At 50.8% G+C, this 19177-nt stretch overlaps 1 protein-coding gene across 4 annotated transcripts in view; it reads left to right on the top strand.

The window, feature by feature from the left end:
• The first annotated feature begins 14382 nt into the window (after positions 1-14382).
• OSR1 (odd-skipped related transcription factor 1) overlaps positions 14383-19177 on the top strand; it is an 84570-nt gene continuing 79775 nt past the window's right edge. For all 4 annotated transcript variants that reach the window (XR_012379633.1, XR_012379632.1, XM_073897027.1 and 1 more), the window contains exons 1-2: positions 14383-14661; positions 16548-16856. The gene's annotated coding sequence lies outside the window, so the exon portion shown is untranslated. The remainder of the gene's footprint in view (positions 14662-16547; positions 16857-19177) is intronic.

Raw genomic sequence — 19177 nt, 5'->3', positions numbered from 1 at the left:
TGCATTTATCAAGTGCTTCCTATGTGACAGGCATTGTGTTACGTCCTGTGAGCACAGAGGTGCACAAGACACATCATTTATCCTCGGAGCTTATGGAGAAGCCCATCAGAAGAGACAGGAATGTAGGAGGTGATTTCAGGATAATGTGCTAAGCGCAATGACAGAGGCTGTAACAGGAATGATGGCAGGATAGAGGAGGTTACTCAGCTCAGCCTGGGGGATCGGAGGAGGCTTCAGCAGGAGTCTGGAGGGGTGCGTCGGGTGAAGGGGAAGGAGAGCTACAAGCGCAGGAAACAACTTGAATAAAAAAGTGCAGAAGTGCAAAATATCCTAGTACACATGTGAATTAGGAAGGGGGGAAGTGAGAGGGATGGGCCGAGAAGGACTAAGGAGAAGAAGCCAGATGTTACTAGACTGGAAAAGATTTGATGGGTGCTGTGAGGGATTCAAAGATGAAGTATAGACAGTTCTATTAGGGAACTTACCAACTGGCCAAATTGACAATTAAAGATGCATTTAAAGTTACAGCAATATAAGACCACATTATAAAAGATACCAAGCCCAGGGCACCTGGGTGGCTCATTCGGTTGAGCGTCCGACTCTTGATTTCAGCTTAGGTCATGATCTCAGGGTCGTGGGATTGAGCCCCATGTTGGGCTCTGTGCACAGAGGGGATTCTGCCTGAGATTCTCTCTGGCCCCCTCCTTCTGCTCCTCCCCCACCCCCTCTTTCTAATAAATAAATAAATATTTTTTTAAAAAATAAAAGATACCAAGCCCAATAAAAAGTGGTAAAGTGCCAAAAGTGAGGTAGAGAATTTCATGAAATCAGTTTGTAAGAGGATAAAGGCACTTGCCAGAAGGAAGGGCTCAAGGAGGTTGACACTTGAGCAGAAGAGGATCATCTGTGAGTAGGTTGGAAAGAAGGGGAGTGGCATTTCAGGCAAAGAGAATACTTTGATCAAAGTCTTGGGGATAGCAGTGACTCCAGTCATTTTAGGATTGCACAGGAAGGGTGACCATGGTGTGGAAACATTTTCAAAAAAAAAAAATTAAGTCTTTGTATATAAAGCATTCCAAGCAGGAACAGTTGCTTCCCTAGTAGATCAGGCTGGGGTGGGATGGATGGATGAAAATACCCACCAGGGGCTAATTTGTAGAATTACAAGAAAGAGCAATGGTTTTGTTGCTCCAATTCTAAGCTGTATTCAAAAAGCTCTCTCTTCTTAAACAATCGATGCAAATGCCTGTTTCAAAGTAAGTGAATATGAATAGGACTCTGGATCAAAGAAAGAGAAATGATAGAAATCTATAGAGAGAAGCCTAATACATGTAAGTGCTTACAGTCCTTCCCTTATGGCCTATTAAAGGGGACAACTACATCTAAGTTGACTTTGTTTTGCATTGGAAACCAAGACAATTTTATATGGGACAAATGCTAAATAAGACAAGATGCCAGGAAAACTAGTGGAAACCAGGGTAGTCTAGGCAAACTGGGATATATGATCCCTGTAGTGGTCAGAGTCCAGCTGGGAAACCAGTAACCATGCTAGGCATTTCAACAGAGAGAATTCAATAGAGAAAATGGGTCAAATGGATGGAGGAGTATAAAGAAGTGCAGTGGGAGCACCACAGTGACCCAAAGATAGTAGGGGTGGGGAAACTGAGGCAGAGGTTGGGCTTATCAGAACCTAGAAGCTCAGAGGAGGGACCTTGCAGAACTGGAGCTCAGCCCTCTGGGGAGGTAGCCCATCCCTACTGCTTCTAGAAGTCTCAGGAGCTCAGAAGAGGAAATCCATGGGTCAGGGGCTCAGTCCTCCCAGTCCATGGGGGGACAGTGGCAGCTGTTGATGGCACCTGTCTGGGGCATGATGAGGCTGTGGCTTCGGAGCTAGGAAAGAAACTGGAAACTGGAGCCACCCGGGGAGACTGAGTGAAGGGCAGTGCTAGGGTAATGCTGACAGAAACGGTGAGCAGACTGCCTCCAGGATTCCCCCACCTGACACACAAACCTAACAGCTGGGAGAGGAGAAATAGGGTTTGTAGGGTCCCAGCTCCAGCGCCACAGAGTGGGGTGTAGGAAGGTGGATTTGAAGCTGAGTGATATCGGTATAATAACTAGCACTGTCGCAGCAGGCTGAAAACGGTCCTGATTTTGAGGAGGGAATTCACCTTAAAGACCACTCCATTCACGAAGTTACAAAACCACAATCTGGTCCCTCCAGAAGAAGGAAATAACCTTGATCAGGGTTTCCCTCTGTGCCAGGAGCTTTACAGATGTTGGTTCATTAATCACAATCATCTCAAAGAACAAGCGTTCATCTCGTTTCACAGATAAAGTTTCAGGCGGTTAAGTAGCTTGCCCAAGACCAAGTAGCTAGTGAGATGCAAGGTCAGGACCCAACGCCCAGCCTTTCTGCCACTTCTTGGTCTTTCTGTGGTGGAAGCTGCTTCTTCCCAGGGCTGAGACCCAGGATCCTGGATGGAGGGACAGTGGCTGGACCACTCCTGGAGACTGCTCTGCCACTACCAGCCTCTTGAAAGTTCAGGCCTAGGAGGTCTTCTGCCCTTTGAGTTCATATCTAGCCAGCATCCAGCCTCACCAAATTGGTTTACTCCTGCCCAGTGCTGGCCTCACTCCTGTCTGAAGGAGCCAGAACTTTGAATGAGCTCGCCACCTCTTGGAGGGAGCATCATGCTGCAGCCAGCTATAGATACATTGTGTGATGTCCGGAGAGTGTTTGTGTCTTTCCTTGGATTTGCACGTCTTATAAATTCAGCCTTACTTACCAGGATGACATTCTCGCATAATGGGCTCTTCTAGCCCGAGAGCCAAAAGTTGGAAAGGCAAGAGTTATTTTTTTGGCCGAATCGCGTCTCCAGTGTTCACTGAAGATGGAAGCAAATTGTGCCTGCATTTTCTGGAAACACTGGCGCTGAGATGGGACCTTATTGAGGAATTCACCAAAGCCCAAGGGAGCAGAGAAGATAAATGCTACCAGGCGGTTACAACTGGAGCAAAATTCAAAAACAATAGAACGTCAACTTGAGATCATAGCAGGCTACGGCGAGGGTGACAGAGAGCCAAGGAAATGACTCGGTGCCCAGATAAATGAGGACGTGGATAATGGGGGATGGCACTATAAACACTGCTTTGAAGGGAAGCCCGAGGGGCAGGAGCTCAGGCAGCTCTCCTTATCCAGGGACTCCAGCTCAGCCCCGGGGAAGAGGGAAATGCAGTCGTGGTTTGGCAACCTGCCCACCCCGATGTCCCGTCCCAGCCTTCCCCGGGGTTTCCCCGGGCGGCCTGCGAGGGCCAGGTATGGGTTTATCCTGTCATGCCAGGGGTTTTGCAGAGAGGGCCTTGAGGTCTTTGGAAAGTGACTTAGCCGGAGCCACATGCCTGCCAACTTGGCAGCTGTTACCAGTTACACCAGGAACATCTGGCCTGAAGATTGCAGGAAAAGGGACACTTGTCTACAGAGAAAAAATGTTGAAGTATACATTTTGGACATGAAGAAATAAGTAATGACATTTAATGTTTTCATAAAGCTGCTGCACTGAGCAGCAATCATCCAAAGCCCAGGCGCAGGCATCCATCGTGCATCCGGAGACCGCCACGTGCCTGCCCGGGTCACGCAGGGCCTCTTCCCCGGGACATCACTGCCTGCTCCAGGCTTTGTGCCCTGAAGGTGGAGAACAAAGGGCGGCCCTGGGGAGACCCCTCACTCCCAGACCTCACTCATAAAGATGGGGAGCAGGGAGCAACATGGAAAGAGTACCCACTGGATCGTGTTGCCATCATGGTACTGGGTAAATAATATTTGGAGGTTCAAGTTTCTCATCTGTGAAATGGAGGTGTCAAAGATGTTTAAGTTTCCTCCTGGAGTTGATAACTCTGTGCTTTTTGGAAGAGAGGCGAGTCCATCATTTCTATGCCAGTCCTGTAGGTTAAACATGATTCTTTCCAGACCCTGCTCTTAAAAGGCACATCTTCCTTGATGTGATGATTCTCGCAACCCCTCCAACCTCAGAATAAGGGAAGGAGTCATATGGGGTCAGCCGGAGAGCCGTGAGCTCCTGGAGAAGAAGACACCTGGAGAGGGAGAGAGGGGTGCCAGCAACCTGCCCCCATGTCCCTGTGCGGCCCCTGCTGGTGGCTGTCCCCGTGGCACCCCCGGCCACCGCACCTCGCACCTCGACTTAGGCATCTCCTGCATGTGATTTTATTTTTTATGTTTATTTTTTTAAAGATTTTATTTATATATTTGAGAGAGAATGAGAGAAAGAGAGAGCATGAAAGGGCGGAGGATCAGAGGGAGAAGCAGACTCCCTGATCCAGGGACTCCAGGATCATGACCTGAGCCGAAGGCAGTTGCTTAACCAACTGAGCCACCCAGGCGCCCCTGCATGTGATTTTAAAGAGGGGGGTTGAAAGAGAAGCTGAGACAGACTTGCTGAAACTTGGTTCCTTTTTGTTGGCAGAGTGTTGATGAGGATGATATGATAACTTCACTGAGTTTAGCAGAGATTGGGGCTAATCAAACAAGAGTGCATATTTAAGAACTTTAGGATTTATGAGAGAGCGACCTTTCGTGTAATTTCAATGCACCATCCCTAATTGGGGATGCCTTTGGAATTTCAAAACATTATCTGTGCCAAAATGCCACATCAGTGATGCATTATTAATGTGCAAATATCATCAATAATGTGTATGTTACTGTTGTAAGTTCATGTCTCACCAAAGAAGATCCTGTGAGCCCCTTCCTGTTTTCTCTACAACTAGGAGGTGGGAGGTAGAGGCAAGTACCGTTGCTCGCAAAATACCATCAGGGGCTGCTACGTCTCTCATCGCCCATCTCCTCGAGCAAGTTCTGAAGGCTGCCTGTCTTACAGAGAAGCTGTGCCCAGCTTAACAGTGGGTGCTCTGCTCAGGCACCCTAAACTCTGGAGAGCCAGGAGAGGACAGTGACAGCGGGAAAAGGCCAGAACCAGTTTACTGGCTGGCTGATCGGCCCACACTGCTTACTCTTGGGCCAAAGCAGGGTTTGTGGTTCCATAGGGCACCTGTGGTTTGGGGCTACAGCTTTTCTAAGCTTTAGTCTATGGCTCTTTGATTTGATTTTGTACATCCAGGAGCTTTTCCTCTCTATTCTGGAAGCTGAGATTAAATTGTGTGTTTAGGGGCACCTGGGTGGCTCAGTTGGTTAAGCGACTGCCTTCGGCTCGGGTCATGATCCTGGAGTCCCGGGATGGAGTCCCGCATCGGACTCCCTGCTCAGCGGGGTGTCTGCTTCTCCCTCTGACCCTCTTCCTTCTCATGCTTTCTATCTCCCATTCTCTCTCTCTCAAATTAAAAAAAAAAAATCTTTAAATTGTGTGTTTAGGGCAAAGACAGTGAGCAGGGCATCAAATGGTGCGCATGGCCCACTTTCATGTGCATACCTCTAGGGGAAGGGCGGATCTTGCTAAAATGCTGCCCTAGGGCCTGAGCTTCTGCATTTTTCTCGAGTTCCCCGGTGATGCGGATACCACCAGCAGAGCACACTTTGAGTCCCTACCGAATGTACCTTCATTATGAACTTTGGCCTTGGAATCAAACACCACTGGGTTTAAGTCCTGGCTCCAGGCTTGCCTAACTCTGTGACTTTGGGGCTAGTTATGTGATATTCGTAAGTCAGAACTCCTCACACAGAAAGAGAGAATATCATTGTACCGACATCTCTGGTTTGCCATGAGGATTCAGGCAGATGATGCAGGTGTGCTGGGCCTACCAGCTCAGGAGACAAAAAGGCCCTGGGAAAACTGTGTCTGGCCATGCCCTCTGAGGCTTCATCCCACTCTAGGACTGTACCCAGGAGCCTTGGCCTCGTGCCACAGGGAGGCTTCTGAACCTCACTTCTCTATTAGGAGTAACAGGAATGATGCCTCCTCCTGGAGCACCACACAGAGTTCCTTTCTTGCAGAAGTTACTCCAGTGATGTTAGTGCTTGAAATCATAGGTCCTTCCCATCAAACTAGGGCCCTGGAGACACCTAACTTAAGGAAATTAATATAAACACCTTCAAAGAGATAAGTAGGTTACCTTACCTACATACATGATAGGTGACTCAAATTGTTAGTACTCACACAGAACACTTCCCACGGTTTTTAAAATTAATAGACACATAAATGAGTTGTTGCCAAACCAAATTGGAAAGTACTGTCAAAATGAAAGAAGAGCATTAAAAAAAAAACCAAAAAAAAAACCCCTATTGGCTAGAACCTGCTGTCCTGACCCCAAGTAACGCAGGGAACAAGCAACTATTGTGGTGTTTCCATTCTGCTGTCTGTTACAAAGTCTGGAATGTGCAGGGTGAATGGACAAACCAAGGACTCCCCACTCGGCCCACAACCCTTTCCTTCTCCTTGCAACTTCTGATAACACTCATGGACCAAGTTATAAACTCTGTGTACCTAACTTTAGAGGGCAGTTTTGCTCCTCCGTTCTCCTGGGCATCTGTATTCCCAAGAGAACACTCCTGCAGAAGTGACGACCTTTTTCTTGTGCGCTGAGATGGGTGTTTTTCCCCAAGACCCAGGATGGCTCTTTCATGGGACAAATCCCACATGTTGGCAACATGGAACTTCCATGATGCGAGTGTTGGAACCCAAGCACCTGCCCCAAATCTCTCATCATCCTATAGCATGCACGAGGTGGAATCTTAAAATTGAGAAACTGAGAAGGCTTTTGTTAATTATCGGGTAAAGTTCTCTTGCAGGTAAAGAAAAGGCGGCTTATGAAAAGACACCCCTACTCCAGTGTATAAGATGCTTTAATGAAAAGCCATTTCTTTGACTCTGGATAACTTTTCAGTCCTTGGAATTTTCCTTAGCCAGACCCGTATACCATAGGCCAGAGTCCTACTTTACCAATGACTCTCAGTATGTATGTGCTCGAAAGACCACCGACATCCAAATCATCTGTGGAGCTTTGAAACCATGCAGACACTCAGGGCCCACAGCAAGCCTCCTAAATCAGAAACTCTGAGGATGGGACCCAGGAATCTGCACTGTGGAAAATCTCTGGGTGTGACTCTGTGCTACAGGATTTTGAAAAGCACCTTCTGAAACCAGTAACATGTTAACTGCCTGTCGGTTACCATCCCAGCAGGAATTAACTGACCGGCCAGCTCCCAAACGGAGCTGCCGAGCTGCGGGTCCTTGGTTCATCGTTCCTTTCCTCAGTGGGTGGGTTTTGTATCAGGTTAACTAAGAATCAAGTGCCCCGTGTCAAGCCTTCTGCTGTGGTGTTTCAAGCTCCTAGTCACTTTGTTGCCCTTGCAGGACCAGAGGCACTGAGAACCAAGCTTTTTCCATTCATTGGGTTTTGCAGCTCATCCTTGGATAGCTTCTCGGAAAATCAAGAAAGAACAAACCCCGCTACTACAATTCATGGTTTATCCTTTTTTTTTTTAAAGATAAATCTTTTGAAATATTCATTATAGACTGAAGTTTTGGCAAACCAAGTCATGATTCCTGAAAATTCTTTATCTGGAATATGATGATAATTTGATAATAACGCTTTAGTTTTGCATTTTCTCCCCACTTCTTTACTGTTGACACATGATATGAAAACTAACACCCAATATACCAAAGGAACCCAACCATTAGTCATTTTGAAGTGAAAAATCATATGCTAATGTATTTGCCCTTTTTGTATTTTGGATCTGTTCAAAGTGTTTCAGCAGACATTTTATCTTCAGGGGAAAGGCTCACATGTAGGGAATGAATGGGACGCATGAACAGCAAGTGGATTGGCCTGGAGCAAAATAATCACCTAGGAATAAAGGGAGCTACAGCAAAGCCCGCATTCAGTGTCCGCACAACCTCAGGCTGAGACCACGGAGGGAGGGTGCCTGACCCTTGTGGTTGGTTAAAACAGGGAGTGTGGTTTCCTGCCCCATGCAGATATTGCACTGCTCTGTAATGCCACTCAGATCCACAAATACCGCTTGTTCCCCCTCCTATGAAGTCTGATTTTGTAGAAATCAGAGCGACAAGGGTTCTTCTAGCAGAGGGGGTGGCCCTCTCACAGCTCGCTGGTCACTCTGGATTTGCTCAAGGGGCCAATATTAGGGAACATTCTCAATTCCAGTCTCTCACCTCTCCCCCTCCCTAAAGCTGGTGCTTGGGTTTCAGTCATAGCAGGGGGAGGAGGGCCACCACTTATTAGAGCTTCATCCAGATGCCTTTCAAGTTCCCAGGGCAATCGCCTCTCTCCTAGTGGGGCCACCACTCGGGACTCAACCCTACTTCGGTGTGACAGTCTATACTCAGGAAGCCCTCCTGCCATAAACACTAAAGGGGCAGAAGCCCCCAATCTCCTTCTATCCAGTGAATACCCTTATTCATGCATCAAACTGAGGCATCCCACAGCTTCACGTCACCTAGGGAGTGTTGGCATTGACAGCCTTGGTAGTTCTTTGGAATGTCTGAGTCGGGTCCCCTTCTTTTCCTCCCCTCGTTGCAAGCTCAGGATGTGGAAGTGGGAGACCCTACCTCTTACTGGAGCAAAGAGAGTGATGGGTGGTAGGTGAGCGAGCCTTCTTCTAACAGTCTGGGGAAGGGGCAGGGTGTCTGTCTTTCCCTCAGTCCCTAGCTTGTTTCCTCTGCATCGGTTTTCAAGTGTGAGGAAGGTGGCCACAGGCCTACAAGAACAGCACAGCTGAAGCTCCCAAGGATCTCCTACCCTGTTTTCCTCTGTAGGCAGAGGTCAGACTGAAGAGCACATTATCGGGTATATTCTGAAGACTTCTCTCTGTCCCTAACCTAAAAGCTGGAGCTTTGATGACAAGGAAAGCAAACCTCAAAGGTGTAGCTTTGTTGAACTCATGACAGAGTAGAATGGTGCTTACCAGGGACAGGGGCAGGGGCTGAGAGAATTGGGGAGATGTTATTTAAGGGTACAAACTTGCAACCAGTATAAGTTCTGGAGAGCTATTACACAATATGGTGATTATATGTCAACAATACCACATTATAAACTTCACATTGGCTAAGAGACTAGATTGTAAGTGTTCTTATCACCCCAAAAAATAATTATATGAAGTGACAGAAGTGTTAGCACTATGGTGGTAATCATATTGCAAACTGTAAATGTATCAAACCAACACCTTATACACCTTGAACTTACACATCGTTGTATGTCAATTACTTCTCAACAAAAAATTTAAAAAAAATTTAAATGATGCAGTTTTGATGCCAAGGAAAAAAGAGGGTCCAGCTATAACATTCTGTGAAGGAATTCGGATGGAAAGGGAGCGACAAAGGACCTGGACTCTAATGGCTTGGGAGGAGGCACAAGGGTAGGGAAGCATCACGTGTTTCAGGGAAACTGATTACAGAAGCGGACTCCCTCTCTTCATTCCTATGGTTCTTAAGAAAGCCAGAATTAGAATCCGTGGAGGGACCGAATACTAACCAGCGCGGGGCTGGAAGCCTGGGCGCAGGGATCCTCCTCCCCTCACCTGGCAGGCAACCTGGGGGCTACTTGGAAGGTAGGCTAACCCAGCTGGGAGAATAAAGAAAAGTTTCACAGATCCTGGATCATCGTTTTTCCCAGGACCAGAAACTAATGGTGATAGATAGTTGCTAAGGATTTCCAATTATTTTAAAAAACAAAACAAAAACTCACAAATCTGGTTTTGGAGCAGGGAAAACCAGAAACCTCATGGCAAAAGGGAATGCCTCTTTTGTTTGTTCCTTGGAGGCACAAGAGTGTGCGTGGTTTTAAACGAGGAAGGGCGAATTTCGTAACTCACATAGGAAAATTTAAGGGGAAAAACCCCACTTGTAGGTAAGATTAAATAGAACTGGATTTGAGAGTTTGGGAGGAAGGGGGCCGGGAGATGCCACTTGCTTGCCAGCAGGTGGCGCGTTTTCTTTAGGATTGCTTCCCCGAATCTTTCGATAAAACATCGGGGCCAGACTAGCTCGGAGTCCCTTCGCCGGAAATCGCTATGCAGATAATAACCCTCCAGTGTCTGGAAATGTTTAATTACCGCGAACGCTGATTCCTCCAGCGCCGCCCGCCGCCGATGTAGCCCCGTTAAAGACGCAGCGCCGCGGGTATGGTAAGGTAATTCTATTCCCAGGGTTTCACCCTGACTATACAGAATTCAGTTTAAATAACTTCTCTTCACCATCCTCCGTTTGATTAGACACTGCTTCGTTTCTAATACATTTATTCCCACCTTTGGATAAGAGGAAAAGTTCAGTAGTCTTAGAAGGTAGATGTGTTTAAGTGTCTAAAATAATTCTGACAACTCATTTGTACAAAAAGTGTAAACTCACTACACCTTTTACACACATTTTACACTTGCTCCTCACAATATAAGACATCATCAACATTTCATTTTACAGATGATAGTATGGCCAGGACTCATGCAATTTCACATGAATATTCGTGCTTTATACGTATTCTTATAAGCCAAGGGTAGATATATGCATACGTGTATTGTTACATTTAGTAAGGTGACAAGTAGTTACAAGATATTTACGGACTCATAAAGAACTTATGAAACGGGAACTGCTTGGAAAAACAGTTCACTTTCCCTTTCAGTTTTGATACTGTAACTTGTCTGTCGCTGTCACAATAAACACCAGCTCTTGGGTTCACCTGGGATCTATTCTGCTAAGACTCTGGAGTTGTTTGTACGTTATCAGAGCGTGTTATCTGTACAAGTGTGTGTGGATGTCGTGTTACTTACCTCCCCTGCTTAAAAACTACCCCCCCCCAAGCTGGATTTTGACCTGATTGATCGTAATGGTTCCAGAGGAACTGTTGAGCCATTACAATCCATCATCTAAATGATTACAGAGGGATACCTAAATCTCCAGGTTATTTGAAAGCTCTGTACATGTGTAAAGGGGGGTCAAATGAGCAGAGCCCCAATTGTCCAAAAAGTAGTTACAGGAAAGCTTTCCTTGGAAGCAAAAACTCGTAGTAAGTGCTAAGTAAATTACTTTTTTTAAAAATGAGGTCATTTTTGTGTGGCTGGGGAGTAGGGAGAAGTGGGGTTCATTTTGTTTTATCCAAAACACACCCAAAGCCACAGAGGCCACGTTCTAGTTAATTTTCTGGAAGCTGTTCAATTTTCACTCTGCAGACAGGCTGGGGCTCTTTCCTTCTCAGTAAGCAGGGGTTGGGAGAGGAGCTGGAGCAGGGGCAGGGAGACCTAGGGAGGCTGTCACAACCCCCAGTGTGCCCAGAAAAGGTGGCGGGGAGGGCTCACTGCGGTAGCTCTGCAGCCCCGGCTATGGATCTCCGCTGGACCCCACCTGCATTGGCGGGGTGTATCCCGGACCTGGAGGCCTGGTCGCTAGTGTGGGGACCTTTTCCGAAGGATGCTCAGTTCTACCGGAGACTGGGAACCCTTGGGCCCCCGCGGTTGCGCCCTGCTGGCGGTGGGCGGGCGGGAGAGTCGGAGGGAGCCCCGGCGGAGTTTGCGGCGGGTCTAGCTGCCGGCGGCGGGAGCTTGCAGGCTCAAAGAAGCAGAAGCTGCAGCCGCCGGTGGCGGAGTGCGCTGGCCGCCCGGGAAGGGGATGGGTGTCCACACAGGAGTTTCATCACCTGCAGTGGGCTACGGTGCCATAGAATGGTTGGGTCCCGGCTACGGAGGACGTTTACTAAATTCCAAACGTGATGTCCTTGTGAGTCCTAAATGAATCTGACTTCTCTAAAAAGTAACATGGAAGTCTTTAGGTGTCCTGGGTCCTGCCTTCCTCAATCCAGCCAAGTCGGAGTCCGGTAGCATTGCGACCTGCTTTAGGTTGGTCAGTTTCTCTTAAATAGACCTCCTTTAAGCTGATCAGTTTCTCTTAAATAGTCGGGGGAGGGGATCCTCTGCTATTCCTCCTGGAATGGAGGGCAGAGGGGTTCTTAGCTTTCTGGGCTTCTTCTGCTTGCCCTACTCAGAGGGAACCAGAACCTGGTTGGCTTCCAGTGGAGACTGAGGCCATGGTTTGTGGGTCACCCCGTTGGGAGCTTGGATTGGGGTGGAGGACTCCAGCAACTAGCAAATCTTTCATTTCATTTCTGAGGTTTCTGGGTTTGTTCATTGTCAGAGCAAGACCTAGAAGGAGCATCTTCCAAGCCAGGTATCTGAAACAGGCCCATCTTTGCCCCAGCTGTGCCAGAGTCCCACAGGTCTCACCTTGTCTTGTCCTACCTTGCAGACCAGCTCCAGGGGAGGCAGCCAGAAGGCCTCTGGGAGGCAAAGCCCGAGATGCTGGGCTATGAGGAGCCAGCTCCAACCTTGCATCCCCATCTTGCCCTACACCCACTAAATCCCAAGATTTGCCCTGAGTCCAAATCAGTTTTCCAGGTATGCTGGCAAAAGTGGCGTCAAACAACCCACTTGCATGGTCCTTTCTTTAGAATCCCTAAAGACTCTCTTTCCAAGAGCTCTTTAGGGATCCTACTACCTGGAGATTTCTACAAGTCCTTGAAGCATGTTGGCCAAGGGCCCTGATTCAGAAGAAAAAGGCAAATGGAAAGATGGAGGAAATAGGTATACTGTGTGTTCTGAGCAGGAGATGGGGTTTGTACACGTGGGAAGCTGCATCCCACCTGAAAGTCCTCTTCGGAGCTTTTCCTAAGCAGTCTGGACAGCCAGAGGGCCCACTGTGGGGGCCTTTCTTGGATGCTTTCATGGCCGCTAATGGAGGTTCCTGAGCTTTGTCTCCTAGGAGAGCCCGAGACTGGTACAGGCAAATTCCCTGGACCAAGGTGGAAGCGAGTACAATCCAGAAATGCCCTGCTGGGCTTTCCTTCCAGGCCTTCCCCTCCTCTTAGAACTTGCTGCCATGGAATCTCAGGGAAAGGAGTGATCTCAACTCCTTTCTGCTCCCAAGGGGCTGCTCCCTGGCCAGCATGTCGCCCCATGCTGGCAGCTGCTAGGATTCCAACTGCATAGACAAATTTATGTGGGCCCCTGACTCAGCACTAACCTGTGGCAGGGGATGAGTGCAGTCCCTTGGGGCAAAAACTGCACCCCCTCTTCCTCCTCCCCACCCAAGTCAAAGTTGCCTAGGGGCTGGAGGCTAGGTTCTGTCCTAAAGGCCTGTGGATAAGACAAGGGTCTTTTTCCAACTATGCCTTTTGGGGGCATTTCCACTATCATTTCCCTAGGTCAGAGAATGACACCCAAAAATTGTCACATCAGACTTGCAGAGCGAAGCTGGACAAAGCACCATTTCCTCCCCAGAGACACAGAAGTAATACTCTAGAGACCCACTGAGGCCAGGATCCAGCCCCAAGGGCTGGGTGGATCACTCAGCAGCAACCTTGGGGCAAACCTTGGGAGTGCAGTGGTGTAAATCTGGACCCACCCAAGCCCTGGGAAACCTTTGCCTCCTCCTGAATTCAGGGGCTGGTGTTGCAGAGAGGTGGCAGCAAGAGGTCAGGGCTGGGGTCAGCTGGAGGTCAGCTCTCAGAGCCCAGCAGTCAGTAAGGTATGGGTACTCTCCCTAAGGCGGAAGCAGGGAAGACAGAATTTCTTGCAGCCAGAATCCTGACCCCTCTTTAGGTCCCAAATGCCACCTGAACCAGCTCCTTGGGCTCAGAGGTCCTGAAGCTGAGTAACTTTGCAGCTTGCTCTCCAAACTCCCAACCCATCCTCCCAGAACAAATGAATACGTGATTGGAGGGTGCGACAGTGCCTTAGGGTGGAATCCCAGAGGGTTTTGGAATCTAGGACAATAACTTTCTTGACCTCCTTCCCCCACCTTCCACCTCTGATCTTTCCACCGAACTCCACAACCCAGAGTCTGGGGTCAGCCCTAGGCATTGGGGTCTGGGCTGCCCTGGGGGTGAGCACTCCGTTGATGTCCAGGAACTGCTCCATACCCAGGGCCCTACGCCTCTGGGAAGGGATTCTGGGAGAAAGGGCGACTCTGCCAGGGGCCAAGAGCTCTGGAGTCCAAGCTACAGGGCGGGGATCCCGGTGTACCCCCCCCAACTCTGCATAGGCTGTGTCCCAGGCGCGCAGGAATAGGACCGCAAAATGCGCAGTTTCAGCCTGCTCTCCTCCGCTTGAGGCCGTTTCCTCTAAGCACGCCAGGGGTGCCCTAGTGGGCCTAACAATGCAAAAGGGGTCTCACGGGACTGAAAAGCAGGGGACGCAGGTCTGGAGAGGCCGGGGCCAAGTGAGCGCGGCTGCCAAAGTCTGCTGCCCCGGTCAGCAAAACTTTGTCTCTCAGTGCGCAGGCGCAGGGCAGGGTTGGGGGACAGGGGAGGGAGGGGAGGAATCCTGAGGCAAAGGGAGGAGGGAGGGAGAGAGGGAGGGAGGGAGGAGGGTGGTGGATTAAAATAAGTAGGCGGCTCGGTGCTAAGGGATGAGTGAGTCGGAGCTCGGTCTCTCCCCAGCAAGTTCTCAGCCGCTCCCGGTTCAGACCCAACCAGGGAGCCGCGAGCGGGGCTCACCATCCCCCGAAGGGCAGCACTCCGGGGCAGTCGAGCGCTCCCGCGCGTGTCGGGCGCTCCGAGTCCCCGCAGCCGGAGAGGGGCCAGGACTCTAGAGCTCCGGGGGTGCCTGTGGAATCCAGCGCCTCTGGCTTCCCGGGTCCCCCGCAGCAGAGCCCCAGAGACTTCCCCAGCCCGGGACCGCCGAGGAACAAGGTAACTGCAGCCCTGGGAGCCCCTGCTCGGCGAGGGGAATGCGGGCAGCACTCCCGGGTCCCCTGTCACAGTGCGTGCGGCGGGTGTCTCCTCTCTCTGGGTCCCAGAAGGAAGCTCCTCTTGCCAAACGAAGGCTGCAGGACCTTTGTGAAAGTGAGAGCAGCTGCAGCCCAGGGTGGTTGGGGGTGCTGGCTCGGGGACTTCCCGCGCGGGGTCTTCGGCCTCTGACCTCCGGGGAATGAGGGGGCGGGCCTCCACTCCTGCTCCTCGTGCGGCCAGGCTCTAAGGAATCCAGGGCGAGATGCCTGCGGATTTCGGAAGTCAGACTGTGAGCCCCCCTCTAAGAAACCGAAGAAACTTCAGCGGGCACAAACTTTCACGAGATGCACGCCTAGCTCAGTCTGACCTACTTTAGCTGACGAAGAAGGAAAAGAGAGTGGATGGATGGCCACGGCCGCAGCCGACGGCGCCAGGGACAGGTGCATGCCCCAGCCAGGTCGCGCTTTTCGTGCAAGTTTTCTTTTTTTCTTTTTCGGAGTTGCGCTCAGGTATCAGGCCGGCTGGACCGGGAGCGCAGGGCCTGGTGCCTGACCCAGCCTTGCACTTGAGCTCTGACTTTGGGGTGTTCACTATAGATAATTGCTCTGTGTAGTCAAGGCCTGGGGAGTAACCCGCCACTGTTTCGGTGCAGGGAAGCGTGCAGGGGGGCGCGAAACACTACTTTCCAATCGGTGACCCGCACGCCGATGTAGCGGAAACGCTATGGGTGCCGTGAGTGTCGCCGGTTTGGCGCTTATAAGGGAAGGATTCGTTTCCTCCCCGGACTGTCCCCTAACTCAGCCTTCAGGAGAGAAGGGGGAAGTCGGAGGAGAGAGGAAAAGAAGTGAGGGGCTGCCTGCGGAACTAATTTCTTTCCCGAAATGTCTCTGATCAGAAGAATGAAAACCCACACCCAGTCCTTTTTCAGCAGCTCGCGCAGTAGCGGGATAGGCTCTCAGGGTGTAAAGTAGCTCCGAGGGTTTCTTTGTTGCCACAATTTGGTAAATTTCAACCGGGCTATGAGCTGCGCGCTGGCTTTTGGGAACAGAAACCACGTGCAAAGCTAGTTGGTCTCCCAGGATCCCGGCCTCCTAGAGAAGAGAGGGGCTTACAGGGAGAGGGGACGACCAGTGGGTTGATGTTCTATCCCAGGCTCCTCAAAGTAATCGCGGTTTCATTAAGATTGGGGAACAGATCGCTAAGGACACAGCGGGAGTTTAAAAAAATGCCGCGGGTTGGCCGCCTAGCCGAAGGATTCGTTCGGTCTCGTTTGTTGGGAGAATTCAACAGAAGTATCCGGTGGTGGTTAGTCCTCCCACCAGGGGTCTGGACGCCTGTCACCGCGAGTGTGTTGGGGATTCGGTGTCAAGGATGATTTTCTGGGGCTGCTGCTGGGCTCCTTCAGGCGCAAGCTCGTGGAGTTCGCTCCGTTCTCATTAATGCAAGCAGTTAACTCGCTCACGCTCAATTAGCCCCGAATAAACCACTTTAATAGACTCTACACACTTCATTAATGCCCAGCGTAGGGCTGGCTGCAGACCTGAAATTGGCGCTCCACCGCGCGAGGGAAGCAGCGCCGGCACTGCGCAGGGGACCCAGGCTCGGAAGCGCGAATTGTTTTTGCTGCGTGCGGTCGGGATCTTTACCCGCACCTCCCAGGTCCCGAAGCTCAAGCTCCTTGCCAAGTGGCTGTCTGGCCCGAGGAGAGGTGTTTCCCCTGGTGTTTAAAAATCTAAAGCGTTCACACACGAGTCCCGGGGGTCAGGGCAACGGGACCCGGAGGGGCTGGGAGTTCGTCCATCCTCTCCGGCTGGAGAGGCGAGTGTGAGACTGTGTTTTTCTCTTAGTTGACCGCCTGAAACCGGATCGTGCATTTCGCCCATTCTTGGTACTAGTGTAAGGAGCCACGTTTCGAACGAATTTCGTCCCCGGGAAAGTCGTTGGCGAGAGCCTGGGGAGCCCTGGCCTCGGAATGCGGCAGAACATAAGAAACTGGCTGCGCTGCTGAAGAAAATAAATTGAGTGTTGGGGGAAACAAGATCGGGCAGATAGCCCGGAAAGGTTGGCTCCCAAGAGCAGTGATGGCTGCAAACGCCCCCTCCCCCTACGGAGCCCCAGGTCCTCTGGGCTCCTGGGGGTAGGCGAGGAAAGGCCAGGTTAGTACCCGACGTTGGTGGGCTCCCCACCGGGGCACCGAGCGGGCTCGGGCCCTTGTGCAGCCCAGAGCCCCAGCACCACTGCCAACGCTCGCTGGGCTGGGGATAGGTCCAGCGGAGAGGAGCAAGCTGAGGCCCCGGTGGCGCCGGGCGGGCCCCGGGGAGCCAGAGATAAGGATCTGATTTCCAGCGCCTGGAGGGGAAGAGGAGGTGACAGCAAATCAAAGAGCGCTCACCTCGCCTAAGTCTGGGCCCACGTTTGAAGTTGGCGAGTCTTCTCTTTCTCCCTTCTCCCTCCTCTCTCCTCCCCAACCCCAAAGGGCCCCTGCTTTCTCTCTGGCCCCATTTGTATTTTGCTTCGCCATGTCTTAGTGCTCTAGGATGATCCCGTCGCTCTAGGATCACGGGGCCACCGGTGATCCAAGCAGCAGAGAAGACTGGTCCGAAGGCCCTGGCTCCTCCACCGGGGTGGGCACTCCTGCTTCCAAGGCTCGGTCACCACAGAGTTGTGCCTCCCCTAGCCCGGAGGCTGAATTAATTGCTGCCTTGATGCTGGGTTTTCAGACGATTGCTAAGTAACTTGCAGGGGGAAATTTCTGTAGGCTCTCCATGTTTTGCACCTTCCCCCCCAAGTAGAACCTCTGTCCCTACCAGCCCACTATTCAGCCAGTGACCTCTCTGCCAGCTTCCAAGGGAAAGCATTTCTGGGTCAAGATTGTCCTTACTCCTTCCTGAATGGGCAGGGCACTCTCCCATTAAAAGCTTTGCTGCAGTGAAAGGCTGCGGAGTCTCCGACTGGGACTTTTGGCCTTGTGCTGAGGGTAAGCTAGGCCAGGGAAGCTGTCTGGGTGGTGTCAGTGTATGTCCCTGGAAGGAGCAGAACAGTGGCCTGCACAACTCAGGGAGGGGGACTTACTGAGGGTTAGAGGAACAAGCTGATGAAGAGAAGAGGGGAAAATGAGGAGTAAAGGAAGAAGTGGGCAGCAGGGGATTGAGACAGGCAAAGAGAAGGGCTCCCCAAGTACCCTGCTCCCGCAGTGACTTAAGTAGCCCCCAGCTCAGAGCCCAGAGAGTTCAGCACTTGAGCCTCCCAAGGCCCCCCATGTACTTTCTACTTTCCTTCTCCATTTTTTGCTTCCACTGGACAGACTGAAAATCAGGCATGTCTGGGAGGCTCAGGGATGAAAAGTCTCTCTACAGAGCCCTGATCTGTCCACAGAGCCTGGAGACCCTGACCAAGCAGGCCAGGAGTTGCCTGTCTGCTTGGTCACTTCAGCTTCCAGGCTTTGCATTCAGAGGGGCAGAGATCAAAGCAGCTGAGGCCCAGCCTCAATGCTGTAGCCCATGGGCAATACCCACCTGCCCAGGTGTCACTGCGCACAGAAACATCCAGAGAACCCAAAGACACCTCCCCCTTTTTTATGGGGTAGGGAGGGCACTGAATCTCCCTCATGTGTGACGGCAGATGTTTGAGTGAGTAAATGAATGTGGGTGTCAGTGTCCTCGCTGAAACAAAGGTGATCCCCCGGGGCTAAGGTAAGGAGTCAGTCCAAAAGCAGAGAGGGTGTTGTCCACAGGGCTCCTTAATAGTGAGGCAGAAAAGCAAATTTGACGTCGAAGTTGAGAGTTTTGAGGAGAAAGATGACATGACTTCTGGAAGCCGAATTGAAGATCAGCTAGTAGAGTTTAATGCACGGGTAGCGGGAGACGTACAGATTTGTGTGTGTTTGTGTGTGCGCTCTCTGTGAGGCCCTTCATGGGTTCGGTGCAATCCCTGTGTGTGTATGTGTGTGTTCACGCACATGTGTGTGTGACCACATTCGGGCCAGTTCCTGCATTTTGTTGAGTAGCACAACACTGATCATCTCCGTTTATCTGGGATGCACCTTGTCAACTGCTTCAGAACGCGTGAATCCGCGTTTATCTGTCATTGCGCGTTTCCCTGTTTGTTTATCTGCACATGAATGTGTAAGTGTGTTTCCAAGTTCCTGTTCTCTTTGCAGGAGAGTGCAATTCTGTGTTGACTCAGGCTTGTGTGGATGTAAATTTCCACACACCAGTGTCCCTGTGCCCCTCCCTTTCTCAGGGCTCTGGACACTGGAGGCCCTCACTTAAGTTGGTTGAGTTCCGTAGGATTTAGTTTCTGTAGCAAGTTGTGTGTCTCTGCGAAGGCCATTTGGAGGGAGCCCTTGCATCAGAGAGGGTTCCATCTTCTCTGTGAGGGCAGTGGGTTCCCTCCGCGGGGGTATCAGACTCCCAGCATCTGCCCTGGGGGGGGGGAAATTGGGTGTGGCTGGGCTGGAATTCAGGAGGAGGGCAAC

The sequence above is a fragment of the Callorhinus ursinus genome, unplaced genomic scaffold, assembly GCF_003265705.2.
Source record: "Callorhinus ursinus isolate GAN/ISIS: 27379988/994484 unplaced genomic scaffold, GSC_fseal_2.0 scaffold10, whole genome shotgun sequence".
NCBI lineage: Eukaryota > Metazoa > Chordata > Mammalia > Carnivora > Otariidae > Callorhinus > Callorhinus ursinus.
This window is presented reverse-complemented; position numbering and strand designations above follow the sequence as displayed.